The following is a 6985-nucleotide window of genomic DNA, read 5'->3' on the forward strand; positions in this document are numbered from 1 at the left end:
TGCTATTATGTAAGAAACTTTAAAAGAGCCTTCCAAATATTCATCATTGCTTAGGGAAATATCAAAAATACTAGTGGAACATCACTTTATTCTTTTTTTTTATTTTAGCACATCACTTTAAACATCACTGGGAAAGAACTCTCTGTGTCTGTCTTCATGTTGGGATAGCTTAGTTTTTGAATGTCTTTCTAAACAGGAGGGTTTCTTGCTGTTATTGAGAATACCTCAAATTGTGCAGAGCAAACTTTCCCCAAGCAGCAGGCTCAGAGAGGTACTGGGGTTGGGAGGGGCTCACAAACACCAGGGGAAGGGCACAGGCCTAGGTCCAAAGGCTGGAGGCCACGCGGAGTCGCCAACAGCGAGTGGGCCTGGGGCCTGGCCTCCCTGTGCCACTCAGGGTTGGAGGGAGGGAGAAGGCTCCGAGCGGCCACCAGCCACTGTAGGCACCGTCCGTCCATTACTGTCTCCTGTCCTCGCACACAAGTGCCCGCCGCAGGCTAGGTAGACCCCCCTGTGCCAGGCACCGGGCCTGGCACATAGTAGGCCGTCAGTGTTTCTCTCCTCTTCATTGCTTGCCCCCGACCTGCTACAGACAAGGCCAGATGCGGGGAGGGGGGAAGCGGAGGCCGGGAAAAGGAGGTGTGGTCAGTGCGGCGTCTATGCGGGCCGTGAAGCCGCCTTCAGCTTTCCGCACTGGAACCAGACGCTCAAGAAGGAGCCTCGAGAACCAAACTTTGTCCTCGCGGATGTCCGCAGAGCCATCCCCGGCCCCGTCCTCTCTATTCAATGGTCAGAACCCTCACCAGCCCTTTTGCCAAGCCCCCGCGCCGGCGCGCCGTCCCGCCCAGGATCAGGGAGAAAGCCCCGACGGCCGTAAAGGACCCGGGACCGGTTCCGTCCCGCGTCCTCGCCCCCCGGCCCCTCCCGGCTTCAACAGGTTCTCCCCGGAACCCAAACTTGGACGAAGTTTCATCCCCGGCGCAGAGCGAGCTGGCCCGGTGCGCCCCGAGCCCTTGGTGCACAGCCTCCCGCGTCGCGCCGGGCAGCCCGCGGAGCCCGAGCCCCGAGCCCGCGAGTCGCCGCCGCCGCCGGAGCCGGAGCCGCGAGGACGCAGACAAAGCCTGGAGGCTCGGCGCGTTGGCGGAGGTGGCTGACGGTGGCCGCGGCGGCGGCGGGCTCGGGTGCCACTTACCCGGCAGGTGCGCGCTCGGGCGGCGCGGAAACAGCGCAGATGGAGCCCGAGCCGGAGCCGGAGCCCGGGCGGAGCCGGAGCCGGAGCCCGGGCGGAGCGGGGCGACGACGAGGGACGCCCACCGTCCTCCGCCGCCCCCGCACCGCCTCCTTCTTCCTGCCTGCATCCCGGCGGCAGCTCGAGGTCGGGGGTGCGGAACACGCTCCCCAGGGTCTGGCACCGGCTCTGGCCTCAGGGATTCCGGATTCGGCCGCATCCGGAAAGGAGTGAGGGACATCTGGTACCCCAGGTTAGGAGTCTCCGCAGACCCACCTGATGCCTCTACTCAGGATGCCGAGCAAGGCCTCAAACCGAAAATAAAGAAGCCAGTGGGCCAGTCCAGCCCACAGGACTGGAGCGCCGTCCAGGGAGGACTTGCAGAAAGGCTGTGGGGGTGCGCTGAAATAGTGCCCATACCGCCTGGCACAGCGCCTGGACCAGAGCGGACTTTAAGAAGGGGCTTTATGGGTCCTTCCCTTTAGCTCCTGCTCTTGCTATTAGCCCTCCCCGCCCCGCCCCCCGACCCACGGGCGCCTAGAGGGTTGGCAGTGGTGGGGGAAGGGCCCCAGATACTGCTACAAGAAGAGGCCATCTCACCCTTGGCTGGCCCTGGTACCAACTGCTCTGGAAGTCCCTGATGGGAAGGGGACAGTGCGCAGGGGGTGTACAATGACTAGAGGCTGATGAAAGAGCCCATCTTTCAGGAGTTGTGGGGGATGGCTGGAAGGTGGGGACTATGAATTGATCCACCCACTTCCTTCTTCAGGTCCAATTTGCTCACCACTGTACCCACAGGGATACAGGAACTTGTGTCTTCTTGGATGAATGGTACGGTTTCTATACCCCTGCTTTCTCTGCCTTACCCTACCATCCTCTCTGCTTCCAGCATTCTTAGGAGGGCACCCCACAAAGCACCTGCTCTCCCCTGCCGGCCGGATGGTTCCAGCTTGCAGGGCTGGCCTAAACAACCTGAGAGGGATGTCCCTGGTGGCCCAGTGATCAAGAATCCACCTTACAATGCAAGGGACAAAGATTCAATCCCTGGTCAAGGAACTAACATCCCACATGACACAAAGAAACTAAACCCCCGGCCGCTGTGGCTCAGCCTGGGCGTTGTGGAGCCCATGAGCCACGACTGAGACCCAGTGCAGCCACATACACACATACACAAGAATATACCAAAAAAAACCAGGAAACAAAAACCAAAGAAATAACCTCAGAGACAGCCCAAGACTGCTATGGAGCCCCATCTGATAAAAAACCACAGCGAGGCAGGAGCTAAAGTCCCTAACACCCTGTACCCTCCTTGGGGCTACTCATCAGCCTCACTACTGGCCACTGGCCATGGGTGGCCACCTCTGTCTCCATCCTGCCAGACCTTTGTCTGTCCACGTGTCCATCTCTGCTCTACCACTTTGGATATTTGCTGCCTCCATCTCTGGGCATCTCAGGGTCTTCCTTTGACCTGTGAGTTCTTCTTTCAACAAATTAATTCTGCCTAGGGAAGGTGGAGTTGTGTAGAATGTTGTGATTCCATAAAGGAGGACAGAAGGGCAGTGTCTCTTTGTGGTTTTAATCTGCATTTTTCCCTCAACATTTTGTCTCCAGGAGGATAATTTCCCAGCCTTTTCAGGCCCTGATTGGTATCATTTCTCCAGCAATGACCGCTTTTATTTTCCCTGAAATGAATGCCGTGAAATTTCCAAGAAATATAAAAATGGATATTGTCTCAGGGAGCCGACTCTCTTCTGATAGAAAGGCACAAAGGCAAACATGCTTCCCCAGGGACTCTGCCGCTCCAGCCACTGGGGGGTGGGGGACCCAGGCCCTCAGCTCCTCCTCCATCCCCCCTCCCTCACAGGTCAGCCATAGGACCTCCCTCATGGCCAGCCCTCATGCACACGCTCAGCTGCCATTGATCCTTTCATCCGCCTCCCGACTGCCCCGGCCGAGCCGCCCTGTCTTCCTGGCTCTGTCTCCCCTCTGTACAGCACCTCACCCCCACCCCCACCCCCAGCCCAGAGGCTCCCCCAGGCCTGAGCACAGCTTCCAGGGCCCATGGGGCCTGAGTGGGGGCTGGGCCCAGGACCCTTCAGTCCTAGACCCCCCTGCACCACCCACCAACAAAGAGGGACCAGCCCTGCCTCCCAGGCACTTCTGTCCTCCTCAGAAAGCAGAGCTGAGTGGAGGTGAGTGGAGGGCGGTAGGTATCTGGCCTCGGGCTCCCTCACTCAGGCTCCCAGTGTCCAGTGTCCCCTCTCATCAAAATGACTCCCTGACTGAGAAGCAGGAGGATGAGAGGACATAGCCAAGCCCAGGGGAGGCAGCTGGATGCCCGGTTTGGGGGTGGGTGGGCAGCAGGGGAGCTGGTTAGAGAGGGAAAGGGAGCAGCGCTAGGGGCAGAGGTAGGGGGACCCTCTGCCTCTCCCCTTCCCAGATGGCAGCCACCCCCCTCCCCCGGCCAGTGCTGGGCAGGACATCCCCAGGTCTGGATGCTAGGGGAGGGGTGCAACCCCTTGTGTGCCCACAATGAGGACTCAGGTCTGTTCAGCTTCCACCAAGTCAAGTGCTAAGTGCTTGACTTCACAGGAGGGCTGCTGACCTGAAGCCAGCCTGGCCCCATCTGGAGCCTATGGTGATTAGAAAGATATATAAGTACATTCTTATTTTATATAGACAGCATATTAAAAAGCAGAGACATCACTTTGCCAGCAAAGGTCCACTTCGTCAAAGCTATGGTTTTTCCGGTTGTCATGTATGGATGTGTGAGTTGGACCATAGGGAAGGCTGATCACTGAAGAATTGATGCTTTTGAACTGTGGTGTTGGAGAAGACTCTTGAAAGCCTCTTGGACAGCAAGGAGATCCAATCAGTCCATCCTAAAGGAAATCAGTCCTGAATATTCATTGGAAGGATTGATGCTGAAGCTCCAATACTTGGGCCACCTGATGCGAAGAACTGACTCATTGGAAAAGACCCTGATGCTGGGAAAGATTGAAGGCAGGAGGAGAAGGGGATGACAGAGGATGAGAGGGTTGGATGGCATCACTGACTCAATGGACATGAGTCTGAGCAAGCTCTGGGAGATGGTGAAAGACAGGGAAGCCTGGTGTGCTGCAGTCCATGGGGTCACAAAGAGTCCAAGATATGACTGACGACTGAACAACAGCAACAACAGCAAAGTGGGACACCACAAGCTGTGTGATTTAGTGCCCTGTACCCACAGGCAAACACATCTTCCACATAAACTAGGCCCACCATCCTTGGGCTGTAAGGGGTGGAGGGGAGGCAGACCCTTGGCAGCCAGGGTTCCTGCTTGTGTATCTGCCTGGGGCTGGGACACACAGCCCCAGTGGGACACTGGTTATCTCACCCACACCCATTTGGTCTCCAAATTCTGGCCTTATGTGGTGTCCTTCCTCTTACCCTAAGCACGGCCCACCCTGTCCACCCTCTCTGCTCTAGCTCTGCTCCATCCCCTGGGGGCTGCGCCCAGGTGGTGGCCCAGCCTTGCAACTCTGCCCTCTGGCTTCAGGTCCCACCTGTAGCTTCTGGCTCAGGAGGTGCCCTGCATTCCAAACCCAGCTCATCTTTACCTTTTCTCCTCTTCCTCTTTCTTTCTTGTTGTTGTTCAGTAGCTAACTCCCAAAGAGTCTCTTTGGGACCTCATGGACTGTAGCCTGCCAGGCTCCTCTGTCCACGGAATTTCCCAGGCAAGAATACTGGAGTGGGTTGCCATTTTCTTCTCCAGGGGATCTTCTTCACCCAAGGATCGAACCCTGTGTTTGATCTGTGTTCTCTACTCTTGAGAGTCCCTTGGACTGCAAGGAGATCAAACTAGTCAATCTTAAAGGAAATCAACCCTGCATACTCATTGGAAGGACTGATGCTACAGTCAAAGCTCCAATTCTTTGGCCACTTGATGCAAAGAACTGACTCATTGGAAAAGACCCTGATCCTGGGAAAGATTGAAGGTAGGAGGAGAAGGGGACGACAGAGGATGAGATGACTGGATGTCATCACCAACTCAATGGATATGAATTTGAGTAAACTCCAGGGGATAGTGGAGGACAGAGAAGCCTGGTGTGCTGCAGTCCATGAGGTCACAAAGAGTTGGATACAATTGAGCGCCTGAACAACAGCAGGATGCCAGGGGCCCCAGCCCCAGGCAGACACACAAGCAGGAACCCTGGCTGCCAAGGGTCTGCCTCCCCTCCACCCCTTCCAGCCCGAGGCAGGTGCTCTGTTGGTACCAGCAGTGGGCACACACCCACAGGTCCCAAGTAGCAGGCACACCTGGAGCCTCCCTCAGCCTGGCACCAAGCTCCCTCCTAGTGGGATGTCCCAGGGCCTTCTGCCCGAACTGCCAAAGTGGGTTCTTGGTTTTCTACTACCAGGTAAAAAATCACCACAAATGTAGCAACTTAAAACAGCACAAGTTTATTGTTCCTATTTCTGCAGGTCAGAAGTCCAGGCACAACATGGCTGGATTCTCTGCTCAGGGCCTCAGAGGGCTGAAATCCGGGTCCACTGGGGCCAAGCACTCCTCTGGGGCTCCTCTCCCAGCTCATGGGTTGTGGCTGAATTCTGTTCCTTCAGCTGAACAATCAAAGCGCCTCTCCTTTGCTAGTTATCAACCAGGGGCTGCTCAACTTCTAGAGGCCACTGTGTCCCCTGTGTTGAGGCCCCACCCCAACTCCAAAGTCAGCATTAGAATTCCCCCACGTGGAATTCTTGTCATACTTGGGATCTGACTTCCTTCATCCTCAGCCCAGAGAAGCTGTTTTTAAAGACCCTTGTAATTAAGACTGATAATCTATTTTAACATCAACTGCTTTGGAATTTTACTCACCCTCAGGTCTTTTTCCTTTAACTTGTTTGCCTCTGATCCTCAGATCTTTAGGAAACTTTAAACAGCAATCAGAAACAGTACAGAGGCTCTTCTCAACTTCTCTTCAAGCTGACTCTTGCCTCTCTCACCAACTAATGTATTTTTGTTTGTTTGGGTTTTGTTTTGGGTTTTTTATTAGATAATATTATATAAAATGAGGCTTATATTCACTTTATTTTCATGTTTTTCTTTTAAATAAACCATTACTAGGGTGAAAGTGAAGTGAAAGTCAATCAGTCGTGTCCGACTATTGTGATCTCTTTACAATACATGGAATTCTCCAGGCCAGAATACTGGAGTGATAGCCTATCCTTTCTCCAGCAGATCTTCCTGACCCAGCAATTGAACCAAAGTCTCCTGCATTGCAGGGAGATTCTTTATCAACTGAGCTATTTGGGAAGGCCGTATTATTAGGGTAATAATTATTGGAGAAGGCAATGGCACCTCACTCCAGTACTCTTTTGCCTGGAAAATCCCATGGATGGAAGAGCCTGGCAGGCTTCAGTCCATGGGGTCGCTAAGAGTCGGACACGACTGAGCGACTTCACTTTCACTTTTCACTTTAGTGCATTGGAGAAGGAAATGGTAACCCACTCCAGTGTTCTTGCCTGGAGAATCCCAGGGACGGCAGAGCCTGGTGGGCTGCTGTCTATGGGGTTGCACAGAGTCGGACACGACTGAAGCGACTTAGCAGCAGCAGCAACATTACTATTAAGAGGAGAGTGAAAAAGTTGGCTTAAAGCTCAACATTCAGAAAACTAAGATCATGGCATCCGGTCCCATCACTTCTTGGCAAATAGATGGGGAAAGAGTGGAAATAGTGGCTGACTTTATTTGGGGAGGCTCCAAAATCACTGCAGATG

This window comes from Budorcas taxicolor, chromosome 2, assembly GCF_023091745.1.
Source record: "Budorcas taxicolor isolate Tak-1 chromosome 2, Takin1.1, whole genome shotgun sequence".
Lineage (NCBI taxonomy): Eukaryota > Metazoa > Chordata > Mammalia > Artiodactyla > Bovidae > Budorcas > Budorcas taxicolor.